Below are 14,794 nucleotides of genomic sequence, written 5' to 3'. Positions count from 1 at the left end.
TAACATATCTCGACTTCAGCAAAGCTTTTGACAAAGTGCCCCATGATATTCTGATTAGCAAGCTAGCTAAATGTGGTCTGGATGGAACAATTATCAGGTGGATCCACAGTTGGCTCCAGAATTGTACTCACAGAGTGCTTATCAATGGTTCCTTCTCAAACTGGACGGAAGTAACGAGTGGGGTACCACAGGGCTCGGTCCTGGGCCTAGTGCTCTTCAACATTTTTATTAACGACTTGGATGAGGAGGTACAGAGCATGCTTATCAAATTTGCAGATGATGCAACATTGGGGGGCACAGCTAATACCGTGGAAGACAGAAACAAAATTCAAAGGGACCTTGATAGGCTGGAGCATTGGGCTGAAAACAACAGAATACAATTCAACAAGGATAAATGCAAAGTTCTACACTTAGGAAAAAGAAACCAAATGCACAGTTATAAGATGGGGGATACTTGGCTCAGCAATACGACATGTGAGAAGGATCTTGGAATTGTCGTTGATCACAAACTGAATATGAGCCAACAGTGCGATATGGCTGCAAAAAAGGCAAATGCTATTTTAGGCTGCATTAACAGAAGTATAGTTTCGAAATCGCATGAAGTATTAGTTTCCCTCTATTCAGCACTGGTTAGGCCTCATCTTGAGTACTGCATCCAGGTCTGGTCTCCGCACTTCAAGAAGGATGCAGACAAACTGGAATGGGTTCAGAGGAGGGCAACAAGGATGATCAGGGGACTGGAAACAAAGCTGTATGAAGAAACACTGAAAGAACTGGGCATGTTTAGCCTGGAGAAGAGAAGACTGAGGGGAGATATGATAGCACTCTAGCACTCTTTAAGTATATGAAAGGTTGTCACACAGAGGAGGGCTGGGATGTCTTCTCGATTGTCCCAGAGTGCAGGACATGGAATAATGGGCTCAAGTTGCAGGAAGCCAGATTTCAGCTGAACTTCAGAAAAAACTTCCTAACTGTTAGAGCCATACGACAATGGAACCAATTGTTGGGCTGGTGACCAGTTGGCATTACTGTCTCTAGTAGTTTTCCATGAAGCCTGCAAGTGTGAAGACATAACTGTGGTTAAGGGGGAGTTATGTCTATGATCTGTCTGGGAATGGACTGCCAGGGTCGTTGCTATGGTAGCCATCTGATAACGACTGGGAAAGTTCTAACAGAGACTATGTGTTGTGCTCTTCTGAATTATGCCTCTGAGCTGAGAGGCTGTGTCTTTTGTGTTTATCTATGGAGAGAGATGTACCCAGAAAGGGGGGGGGGTGACTGAAGAATCTCTACATGTATTTACTCTTAAGCCTCTGGCCTTAATGTCTTAATAAAGACTCTTACATGATTTAAATGCTCTGAAGAAGTCTTCTTGCTCAACTTAACTCCAACGTAATGTATGCTGTTTCACACAACAACGCACACAAGCCAACAGTGGTAGCAGAGGATGGTTACGCTCCACAGCGCATTACACCGGAGTAAGTTGCTGGTCTGAAAGGCAGACGGAGTTCCAGAGAGGGCAGCTTGATTGATTGAACCAGACGGAGGTGAGCAACATGGCTGTAAACCTGTCTGGGGGAGGCTTGCCGATGGAACGACTTAATGAGAAGAATTTGCCAGCTGGAAGCCGAGGATGAGGGCTTTGCTGATAACAGAGGATTTATGGGACGTGATTGAAGAGAAACCCCCGGCGGTATTGACCGCGGCCTGGAAGCGTCGAGACCAGAGGGCGCAGGCGTTTATAATCTTGGCTCTATCGGATTCTCAACTGATGTGTGTGAGAGATGAGCCGTCGGCTAAACAGACGTGGGACGCGTTGCAGGATTTGTCCCAGGAATGGCAGCGGAGGCAGGAGGCGCAGAGAGCCCAGCCGGTGGAAGCTGTCAGGAAGCAGGAGGAGAAATATGCCGAACCAGAGCAGGCTGCCGAAAGCAGACAGGGAAACAAGCGGGAGCAGCAGCGACTGAAGTCTTGTTTTGCCTGTGGGGCCCGTGAGCATCTCCGTAAAGATTGTCCAGTCAAGCGAAACTCCAGGGACGGAGGCTTGAAGCAGGGAAGTGTGAACTTTGTTTGTAAACAGAAGTCTAAAGACTTGGAACAAATTAACTTTATTGTTGACAGCGGAGCAAGCCATATACTAATTAAAGACAGGAGTCTGTTTTACACGTCTACAGATGAGCAGGATTTTGTTTTACTTGCTGATGGATCACGGAAATCTGTGCAAGCTACAGGTCTGATTAAATTTGACAAGCTTGGAATTATGTCAAACTGTTTGTTCGTTCCAGATTTGGCTCATAATATTTTATCAGTGGGCAAACTGGTGAGTTGTCAATTTTCAGTCTGGTTTGATAAAGGAAAATGTTGGGTGCAAAGAGGAGAAAATGTTGTCTGTCAGGGTTTCATGACACAAGGGCAGTTTAAAATGACCATGGGTGTGAAGTGTGCTGATGCCTTGAGTTTAATGGGGCGGAAAGGGAATGACCGCCAGAGCTGTAAGAAGACAGCTGTTAAAAGCACACAGCCACAGTATTCATGTAATGCAGTCAGGCTGATGCCTGACAGAGTGCATCGCAGCCGAGTTTACAAGCCACAGGGTAAGAGACGTGGCAAACATGCACCTAGAGCACAAGAGAATGCATATTTCAGAGTTTGGTGTCCAGAAACACAGCAGTTAATTCTGAGCAGAAGCATTAAAGTCTCAGAGGAGCCTTGGGCTCAGGGGGAGACGGTCCTTCTTACAGGAACAAATGACACACGAACACAATCACAGAAATTTAGGCCAGATGTTGACATTAAAGTGGAAGGTACACAAATTCCTCTCAGAGATGCTTTGAATGAGCTCATTTCTGGAAAACGCAGATCGAAGAAACGAAAAGCTGAGGAAATGGAATCTCCAGCGCAGGCTGTGCCAAGCACAAGCACAGATGGGGGGGCTGAGAGATCAGAAGCTCATACCAAGAGAACAAAACATATTAGTGTCAGATACTTTCACGTAAGGGATTGTGTGCAGCAGGGGTTTGTTAACCTAACATTTTGTGACACTAACAACATGGTGGCTGACATAATGACCAAGCCTTTGTGTGAGGAGAAATTTGTCAAACTGGTGACAAGGCTTGGATTGAACCAAAGTTTGATTGAACAACGTTCAATGTACAGAGAGTTTCTGAAATGTACTGCTATGTACTGAGAAATAAAGTTTTGAACTGTACTGAGATGTAAGTTTGTAATGTACTGAAATGTATTGCAAGAGGTATTGTAGAAATGTATGACAGTATGACTATGTATTATGGAGATGTATTTCATGTGTATTTTGCAGTCTTTATGGAAAAAAGGGGGGCTGTTGGGCTGGTGACCAGTTGGCATTACTGTCTCTAGTAGTTTTCCATGAAGCCTGCAAGTGTGAAGACGTAACTGTGGTTAAGGGGGAGTTATGTCTATGATCTGTCTGGGAATGGACTGCCAGGGTCGTTGCTATGGTAGCCATCTGATAACGACTGGGAAAGTTCTAACAGAGACTATGTGTTGTGCTCTTCTGAATTATGCCTCTGAGCTGAGAGGCTGTGTCTTTTGTGTTTATCTATGGAGAGAGATGTACCCAGAAGGGGGGGGGGATGACTGAAGAATCTCTACATGTATTTACTCTTAAGCCTCTGGCCTTAATGTCTTAATAAAGACTCTTACATGATTTAAATGCTCTGAAGAAGTCTTCTTGCTCAACTTAACTCCAACGTAATGTATGCTGTTTCACACAACAACGCACACAAGCCAACACCAATTACCTAGAGAGGTAGTGGGTTCTCTGACACTGGAGACATTCAAGAGGCAGCTGGACAGCCATCTGTTGGGGATGCTTTGATTTGGATTCCTGCATTGAACAGGGGGTTGGGCTTGATGGCCTTATAGGCCCCTTCCAACTCTACTATTCTATGATTCTATGAACCTTGGGTTCCCGGATGTTGTTGGGCCAGGATCCATGTCATTGTGACGCCCTTCCCTGGCTCTCCCTGTCAGGTTCCCACCTGCTTGTGGCTACTGCCTTTCACTAGGCACCACCAGGGACACCACCAATCCGGAACGTCCTTTATATGGTTTCTCACTCCGCTCTAGCACAGATCTCACTAGATCCCACTGCTAGGCAACACCACCAGTCACGTCCTGTAACCAATACTCCCAGAGACTTTGCCTGAGTCTCTCTCCAGCTGGTTACTTTTGCGACTGCGTGCTTATGCTGTTCCCAACTCCCTTGTATCTTTATATAAAAAGCATACAACTCTGGGTTGCTCTGGATACTTGACTTGTTACAATTCCTCCCTTCACCGCTGCCACCATTAGATACTGCTTCTGTTCAGCCTTGGTAATTACCTTGCCCTCCCTTCTGGTCTGTATATTCCCCAGCCAAGGATCAGGCCTTTGGTAAACCAAATAAGTATTTATTTACTAACAACAGGAAATAACAAGATTACTTTAGGAATGTTTCACAAGCGTATGGTTTCATATATGGTCCCTCTTTATGTTTCTGTTCATATATATCCTCTTTAAATATCAGCCAAATCCAATCCAAACTTCCCTCAGAATTCTGCCAACCAACTCAACAATCTCTCTCTAACCGGCTCTCTCTCCCACCTTCCAACCGACCCCCCTTCATCACTCACAAACCTCCATTTATACCTTCAGCTAGCCAGCCACTCAGCCAATCATCATCCAGCACACTTCATGTACTCCCCCTTTCTCTCTCAGTCATTTACCATACATCACCCAATAGACCCGCACTTACCATATTTACAGATGCTAACTTACAGGAATATCACATTTCCCCCCCCCCTTAAATAACAGAAGAGTATTATTTCCTGTACCCAGGATTAATACGATGCGTTTATATACAAGTGTCCATCACTTTGGGGTAAAGTGTCCTTTTCAAATTACATCTTGCTCACTTGATTGTAGTATCCGCCATCTGCCTCGACAGTCCATCTGCCAACACGTTGTCCTTTCCCTTGATGTAAACAAAGTCTATCTGGTACTCCTGCAGTGCCCAAGACCACCTTTGCAGCATGGTGTTGCTGTTTTTCATAGTGTCTAGCCACAGCAATGCGCGATGATCCGTGATGACCGTGCACTTCCTTCCCTAGACGTAGGGTCTCAGCTTTCCCAGGCCCCACACGACTGCTAGGCACTCCTTCTGGACTGAAGAGTAGTTTCTTTCCCTTGACGACAGTTTGCGACTTAAGTAGGCAATGGGGTGCTTGATGCCCTCTCGCTCTTGCATCAGCACAACTCCAAGAGCCAAATCAGATGCATCTGTTGCCACTATAAACTGTTGTTCAAAGTCCGGAGCTATCAATATCGAACCCTGACACAGCGCTTGCTTCAGTTGGTCGAAAGCCTTTTGGCACCATTCATCCCATGTCACACACTCAGCACACTTTTTCTGCATCATCTCATGCAGTGGGGTTGCTATCTCACCAAACCCCTTTATAAACTTTCTGTAAAAACCAGGCATACCTAAAAATGCTCTCCCTTGTTTCTTGATTTCCTCAAGCACTCTTTCATTCTGACTCACTCGTTTGTGTAATGAGAAAGAAATAATCGGGCTTGGCTCCTTTAAACTACAGGGATGCTTGGGTAAGGTACATGTTATGTCTGCACCATGAAGCTTTTTAACCCCATGATCTAGAGTCATTAGGATTTTTACTTCTGTAGACAGACTAGTGAAGAAATCCTTCAAGAACCCCAGGGTATCCTGATCAATATTGAAACAAAGTGGCACTAATGACACTTGTAAACAACACTCTTGTGATCTGCCCGACTCAGGACACACCTGCAATGCTTTGACTGTCAACATATTAGAATGCGCCTTTCTAAACATTTCTTTACTACAGTAAAGGTATATAAATTTATTTATCTGAGATGTATTCAAACTATCTCTGTTCTCAAGATCTTGAACCACAACCACTTGACAAGAAACTGGTTGCTTTAACAAGTTGACCTCACATTCTGATTTGCCCAGTGGATATACTTCAGGCTTGAATCTCACCCTGCTTAATTGTATTTCCATCAAGAAATCTGGGTTCCTTCCTCTTTCCCCACAGGATGTATTACACCCCTGCCTCTTGGATGTATGAGAAGGAAAACTCTGAAGACTAATATAGTTTTTAACCAAAGATGTAGGTTGTGCACTTCCAAAGTCCTTCCCCCCATAAAAGTACCAAATGGGTGAGGTTTCTTTCACAACATAGCACACCAATGGAATAGGAAATCTTAGTAGAGCTTTTGATTTCCCCCCACTTTTCCACACATTTTCACAGTGGTTCTCCCATTTATTAGGCAACCTCAGCCTGTACAGCACACCATTCTCCCACACAATTTGATCCCTCAGAGTTTCTGTAAAGGGAATTCTGCTTTGGAGGCCTTTTTCCTTCATTACAATCAAACTGCTATCATTTTTCAGCTCCTCTCTGAACTGCTGTGTCTCTGTGACAGACCCCATTTGTAACAAAGTTTCTTTTGCTCTAGGCATACTAACAGTTGTTATGGCAACCTCAGGCCCAATCACAGGTTCCACCCTATTTTCTTTAGTCTCTGACAAAATGGCTTCTGCTGCTTTGCCAAGTTGTTGTCTAGTTACCACATAAATTTTTTCTCCTGCCCCCATAATATCTCTGCCCAGAATCACAGGTTCTTCTTGCTGAGCATTGATACCCACTTTGTACGTCTCCTCCTTTCCCCTCCATTTTAGTTTTATTAGGGCCATGGGAATGCTTTCTGGTTCGCCTCTTACCCCTTGGATTACCAGCTTTTCCTGAGGTAAAATTTCTTCAGATTTTATTAAATCTGGCCTCAGTAAGGTCTGAGCAGCCCCAGTATCTAACAAAGCCCAATAGTTTGCCCCTTGCACACACACTTCTTCTCTCAAGCTTGAGTCCAAATCTTGGACCTTTGACCAGCTTATTTGACAAAACTGTAACTTTTTCGTTTCTCCCTCTCTCAGTTCACTCTTTACTGTCCTTCCTTGAACAGGATTACTGAGGGGGTTTACACTCTCACATTGAAAACGCAGATGGCCTGGCTTCCCACATCGGTAACAGATTTTCTCCTCTGTTTTAGGGAACACAGACCCAAACTGAGGTGTCTTGTGCCCTTCTGATTTTATTTGAGGGTTTACTCTCTGTGGTGCCACATCTTTTCTGCCATTGTTATTTGGTCTCAGTTTAAAATCTCTTAGTGGTTTTGCCATCTACCCAGTTCTGTTTGAGGCAAAATGATCGGCCAGCTCCGCTGCTTCTGTTACAGTTTTAGGGGAATGATCTTTCACCAACAACCTAATTTCGGGCGGCAATTGATGGTACAACTGATCCAATATCATGAGGTTTTTCACCTCTTCCACAGACTGAGCTTTCGCACTTGACAGCCATTTCCCAAATATGTCCATCAGTTTTGCCCCCAGCTCCACGAAAGACCTCCCTGTCTGTATCTGGCAGTTTCTGAAAAGCTTTCTAAAATAATCAGGCCCCAGTCTGAATCTTTTAAACACTGCTTCTTTGAATTCAGCATATGTTACTGGCCTGTCTGAGGGGAAGTACTGATACACTTCAGCCAATTCCCCTTTAATCAAATTTGATAAATACTGCATGTATTTATCTTCAGGTAGCCCCCACATCTGAGCTGCTTTTTCAAATGTTGTGAGATAAATTTGAGGATCTTGACCAGGCTCATAGACAGCAAAGTCCTTTGGAGTAATTTTTATTTTTTCTCCATGTTTCTCTTTCCTTGTCTCCTCAGAGTGAAATTTCTCTCTATTCAATTTTAATCTTTCCACTTGTATCTCAGCATCCATTCTCATCCTTTCAGTCTCTAACATTCGCTGCTTTTCCTTTTCCTCCACCTCCATTTTAAATCTTTCTGCCTCCATTCTCACTTTCACCATTGCAATCTCTCTATCTTTATCTTTTTCCTCACGTTCCCATCTTAACTTCTCTCTTAAATTATATAGGCAGGATTACTTGAGCACCCTTCTGGGGTCTCCTCTCTTGCAGGTTCTTTGGTTTGGATTGTCGTATATGTTATTAAAGCCACTTTCAATTCATCCACCCCTTTACCCTCATGAGGTAAATGGTTCTCTATACATTTTTCCACCAGCTCCTCTTTTTTCATCTTTATGAACTCAGCCATGTTTCTCGGAGGTCACTCACTCTTTGCCACTCACTCTTTGCAACACGCTCACAAGTAATCTTTATTTGTTATTCCTTTACAGTCACACCACTGTTTAGGGATTCTCTGTTGTTTGTATCTGGACTCTCCTTTTGTTCGTATTCTCTTGTTCATATCCTCTTTTGTTCGTATCCCACCGCTACAGCCACCACATGTGACGCCCTTCCCTGGCTCTCCCTGTCAGGTTCCCACCTGCTTGTGGCTCCTGCCTTTCACTAGGCACCACCAGGGACACCACCAGTCCGGAACGTCCTTTATATGGTTTCTCACTCCGCTCTAGCACAGATCTCACTAGATCCCACTGCTAGGCAACACCACCAGTCACGTCCTGTAACCAATACTCCCAGAGACTTTGCCTGAGTCTCTCTCTAGCTGGTTACTTTTGCGACTGCGTGCTTATGCTGTTCCCAACCCCCTTGTATCTTTATATAAAAACCATACAACTCTGGGTTGCTCTGGATACTTGACTTGTTACAATTCCTCCCTTCACCGCTGTCACCATTAGATACTGCTTCTGTTCAGCCTTGGTAATTACCTTGTCCTCCCTTCTGGTCTGTGTATTCCCCAGCCAAGGATCAGGCCTTTGGTAAACCAAAGAAGTATTTATTTACTAATAACAGGAAATAACAAGATTACTTTAGGAATATTTTACAAGCGTATGGTTTCATTTATGGTCCCTCTTTATGTTTCTGTTCATATATATCCTCTTTAAATATCAGCCAAATCCAATCCAAACTTCCCTCAGAACTCTGCCAACCAACTCAACAATCTCTCTCTAACCGGCTCTCTCTCCCACCTTCCAACCGACCCCCCTTCATCACTCACAAACCTCCATTTATACCTTCAGCTAGTCAGCCACTCAGCCAATCATCATCCAGCACACTTCAGCTTCTCACCCATGTACTCCCCCTTTCTCTCTCAGTCATTTACCATACATCACCCAATAGACCCGCACTTACCATATTTACATATGCTAACTTACAGGAACATCACAGTCATCCCCTACATGGTCCATACAAACATGGTCAATGATAAGGGATTTTTGTTGTTAACCTATGATAGGAGTGGGAAACCTCTGACTTTCCAGATAATGCTGAACTACAACCCCCATCAGCCCTAGCAAATATGGCCAATGGCCAAGAATGGTGAGACTTGTAGTTCAGCAACATCTGGAGGGCCAAAGGTTCCTCACACCTGTCCAAGAACATCGGGGGGTCAAAGGCTGGGGAAAGCTGTTCTAGTGGATAAAATGCCAGACAAGGAGCTGGAAGACATGGGCTCAAATCTCTGCTCACCTATGCAGCTCTCTTGATCACCTTTGGACAGTCACAATCTCTTAGCCTAAACTACCTCTGCAGCCAGGGTGTGGAAACTTTTCAGCCAGCCAGACAACTACATTCCCTCATGGGAAACCTTCTGTAAGTTGTACACCAATGATAGGGAGGGGTGACTGTGATGCATCCTTCCCTGGCTCTCCCTGTCAGGTTCCTACCTGCTCGTGGTTACTGCCTGTCTCTAGGCACCACCAGGGACTCCACCAGTCCGGACCGCTCTCTCTTATGGTTTCTCTCCCCGCTCAGGCACAGATCTCAACAGATCCCCCTGCTAGGCAACCACCAGTAACGTCCCAATACTAGTATTCTCAGAGACTCTGAATACTGGTATTGTTATTCTCTTCACCGCTGCCACCATTTGTTACAGTTCCCCTTCAGCCTTGGTCATTACCTTACCCTCCCTTCTGGTCTGTGAAACCCCAGCCAAGGATCAGGCCTTTGGTAAACCAAATTAAGTATTTATTACAGATAACAAAGCTAACAAGATTAACAAGATTTCTTCTTAAGGCACATAAGCATATGGTTTTACTCAATACTAATCCGAACTCCACCTCCCTCCTTCTTCACGCTCTCCTGGCAAACAACTCTCTCAAATTCACACTACATCCACCTATCAACATCTACCTCTTTCTCTTCTCCCCCCCAGATTCCACTCTCACTCTTCCTTTTATACATTCAGCCATTTTAAACACTCAGCCAATCATCTCGCATTCTACTGCCCATTCACTCCCCCTCTTTCACTCCACTTACCATGTATCTTCTAAAACAACAACACTTACCATATATACATTAATATAGGAACATCACAGTGACAGGCAAGAGCGGATGGATCAACTGATGCGTCTCATTCCAGCCATGCAAATGTCAGAGGTTGCCAACAGCACCCCCATCTCTTCACCCTCCATCCATGCAAGCAAGAGGCATTATCACAGTTCAAAGACATATTCAGGATAGACACAAACTCTTGAGGGTGCACTCTGACAACATATGAATGGCCAGAAGGGGACAGAGAGCAAATATCTCCATATATGGATTGGTACCTTACATCAAAGGTCCTGGAAAAGAAATAGATTTCCTCCCAGTAATTCCATCTCTAGTCACAGATTGTGCTACAGTTTACTTAGCCATGGAGCAGTGGAGGCTGATGGCTCCATGTCAGTGAGGCAGTGGAATTCACTCCAGGTTTTAGACTGAAATTTCAAGCTGTCCAAGGTGCTGAAGCCTATTCCCACAATAGGTTCAGCACTTTGGCCAGCTCCAATAATTAAATTAAATCCATATTATGAATGGAACACAATGTGTCTATTGAATGAAAAGCATAATCATACTTATCGTTGCTGAAGTCACTAAAACAATATCAAAGGCGTTCTTGAGGGAAAAAAACATACTGGATGATTTCTGCACATGTTTGCAGGAATCATGGAGCTCAGAAAAGCACTGCAGTCCAAAGATAAAAAACTATCTGTCCATTGTTGTTTCCACAATTACTGCAGAAAAGTGGGAAGCTGAAAGCACAATTTAAAAAGTTTATTGAAGAATATAGAGACAAATCTGAAATGTCCAAGTATTTTTTTTTTATAATATATATATATTTTTAAAAAGTCTTGTGACATTTAACTGTGAAGGGAATTGGGAGCTGCATGTACAAACTGTTGAGTCACTGATTTCTGTTTTTCCAGAGTTTGACTATTTAAATTATTTCTGTTATGGTTCATGGTACTTCAAAAAGATTGAAGTTGCTAGATGTGTAATACCCATATCTGTGCCATAAATTTATCCACAGCCATCTTGTTGAACGACACAAATGTACGCATGCAGCAAAGGAGGGAAGGGAAGTTTAATGTTGTGTCTGCTTGCCATTAAGCTGGAGCTGGGCTTGTCTAAATCTAAAATCTAACTGCAAAATCTGAATGGGTCCAGGAAGATTAACTGGATGGGTCCAGAGAGCGGCCAGTGCTTTATTACAGGAGGGAGTTGCCTTGAAAGAGACAGTGATGCGGCCCCTGTTGAAGGGGTCCTCTTTGGAACAAGAGGTTTTAGAAAATGACTGCCTAGTCTATATTCCCTTCCAGGGCAAGGTGATTGAGAGGGTGGGGGCTGACAAGTTGCAGGTATGCCTGGAGGAAGCAGATTATGTAGATCCATTCCACTATGGTTTCAGGCTTGGTTTTGAAACAGCCTTAGTAGCCCTGATTGATTACTTTTATTGGGAGAGAGACAGGTGCAATGGGACTCTGTTGGTTCTCCTTGACTCTCAGTGGTTTTTGAGACCACTGACCATGAAGTTTTTCTGGAGCAACTGAAGGATACTCCCCTATGGCTCTTGGGCTGTGGGGTCCCACAAGGATCCATTCTGTCTCCTATGGTATTTAACATCTGTATGAAACCATTGAGAGCTGTCATTTGAGGATTTGGAACACAATGTCACTAGCATACTGTATTTTTCCATTCTATCTGGATCAGGAAAGGCTATTGAAGGTGTTCAACAGGTGTCTGGAGGCAGTTTTGGGCTGGATGCGGGCTAATAAACTGAGGCTGAACCCTGATTGGATGGAAACACTGTGGGTGGGTGGTTCCCATGTTCAGGTATTAGGTGTATGACCTGTTTTGGGAGGGGCTGTACTCCCCCTGAAGGAACAGATTCATAATCTGGAGGTAGTCCTGGATTCCAAAGTGTCACCAGAGTCCCAAATGGCTACTGTGGCAAGGACTTCTTATGTTCCGCTTAGGCTGATTCACCAGCTATGGCTATTCTTGGACTGGGAAAACTGGCTTCAGTTGTTCATGCTCTAGTAACTTCCCATATGGACTACTGTAATGTGTTCTATGTGGGGCTGCCCTTGAAGATGGTATGGAGGCTGCAGCTAGTGCAGAATGTGGCTGCTAGAGTGGTAAGTGGCGTAGCCAGATGGGACCAAGTGTCACCTGTCCTGAAAGCACTGCCCTTGCTGCCAGTGAGCTACTGGGCCCAGTTCAAGGTGTTAGTACTAGCATATAAAGCCCTAAATGGCTTGGGACCAAATTAGCTAAAAAAGTCCCTTCCCCAGTATTAACCATCTCAACCCTACAATCAGCAGGTGAGGCCTTGTTGGTGGTGCTGTCCCTGGTGGTTGCCCAGTTGGTGTTGACTCATGACAGGGCCTTTTTAGTGGTGCTTCCCAATTTATGGAATGCTCTCCCCAGTGAGATGTGTTTGTCTCCCTCATTATTAACTTTCAGGAAGAATTTAAAAACATTCCTGTTTACCTAGGCATTTGATGTCTGAAGGAGATTGCTCCTAGCAATCTGGAGATCACTAAATGGAAGAATGTTTTTAGAATGTTCTTATCTGTAATTGTTTTTAGATTGTTTTGTTATTGTTGTTAAAATGTTGTGCTGATGTGTTTGCCAGCCTGGGCTTATTCAGGAGGAAGGGTGGGATATAAATTCCATAAATAATAATAATCTAAGGCTTGCAACCTACAGTCTAGGTGCATGAAGTATGTAGACAGTCTGTGAACACACACATCACCAGAGCAAAGGGTTTCCATTAGCCACACTTGGAGGGGGAAGGGTTGATCTGCCGATCAGTTGCGAAATCTCTTTGGAGCTGAATTTTTTAAAAAATGCAGTCAAGCTGCTCCTGCCAGGTTTCACAGTAAAAAGGGGCAGGGTTTAACTAACACAGTATGCCCCCCTGATTTCAGAAGGGAGAGCTGGAGACACACTGGAACCAGCAGAACAGTGAGTGTTTCTGCCCTGAGACTCACAGTCAGCCAAGGTTCAGACACTGCAGTTTAACTTTTTTCCATGTGTGTTTTTTTGCTGCTTATAGCCTTTTTCACTCAGACATAACCTGCCTTTTCCCTCTACTCCTTCAAATTCATCCAAAAATACAGGGAAATAGCAGAGGATGTGCTATTCCTGTGGGATAGAATTTGTATGCCTCCACCCCAGCACCTAGTCACTTTCTATTGGTGGCTGTTGGATTTTCAGCAAAAACAAATACCCCATACAAAATACATCTCGGATTACATGCAGCAAAGGTAAACAGAATTAAATTGCCCCCTCCTATCCCAGTGCAGCCCAACACACAGTTACTTGAGGGCAAACTCAACTGAACTCAGTGAGGTTCACTTCCAAGAAAGCATATGGACCCCAGCCCCCCTCAGTCCCAATCAGCATGATCAGGAGTTATGGACCATGGAAGTTATTAAATCCCCCCCCCCCGCGCCTTGGTAGAAGTGAGAGCTGCCTGTAGAGAAGCAAAATACAGTATTTTAAGGTAGCTCTGATTGGGCAGCAGCATCTCCCTCACACACACACACACACACACACACACGAAGAACAAAGGGGGGGTCACAATTCTTTCTAATTTAGGCCTTATTTTGTGTTAAGCATTTCTATTTTTTAGTTTCTAAACATTTTAAAAATAAGTTTATGAAAATTTCAGTGCCAACAAAGTCCGCTATCTTGATATTGCAGGTTGAGGGAGGTGGCTGAGAGAGGTTTGCTTGCAACAGATTTGCAAGATAATCTGGTATGATTGTGAATTTAGCAGGCTGGGAATCTGGGTGACGCTGAGAGCGGTTTGCAACAACCCTGACAGTACAATCCAATACTTTTCTACTAAAAAATAAGCGGGTATAATGCATGTAATCCAATGTACTTATGAAACACTTATTGCAGGATGGAGGTCAGGCTACAGTTCAGATAGTGGCAAGATGCAATCCAGTTAACAGTGTTAATTTTGCAACCTGGAAGCTTGTTTGGATTCCAGCCAATCTTCCTCCCTCAAAAAAACCACTCAGGTTGCAACACAGATCCGTCTTGACTCTTCAGGACCCCTCTCAGCTACCAGCTCAAATGCAGGACTCTGTAAATTAACATGTTCACTTGAAAGACCCACACCACTACTTGTTCCCTCAACCGGGCTTACCCAGTGATAGCAGCGTTATAGTGAGCTGGGGAGCTCAGCGCCTGGAGCAGCATTGCTACCGTCACCCGCTGACTCAAGGGGCGGGGAAAGGCAGCTACCAGCCTCCAGCACCAGCCTCTCCCTCAGAATCTGATTAACAGGCAATGGTTGGGGAAGAGCTATAGCTCAGAGGTAGAATATAACCTTTGTTAAACACCGGTTTAATCCCTGGCATTTCCACATTGGGCTGGAAAAGACCCCTGCGTGGAACCCCGGGAAGCTGGTATCAACAGTACGGACAGGGACGGACCAACTTCCTCGGTTTGGCTCCTGTTCCTAGCCCATTAAGAACAGG

Source organism: Rhineura floridana, chromosome 1 (genome assembly GCF_030035675.1).
Source record: "Rhineura floridana isolate rRhiFlo1 chromosome 1, rRhiFlo1.hap2, whole genome shotgun sequence".
In the NCBI taxonomy this organism is placed as follows: Eukaryota; Metazoa; Chordata; class Lepidosauria; order Squamata; family Rhineuridae; genus Rhineura; species Rhineura floridana.
The sequence above is the reverse complement of the archived record's forward strand: the minus strand, read 5'-3'. Positions refer to the sequence as shown.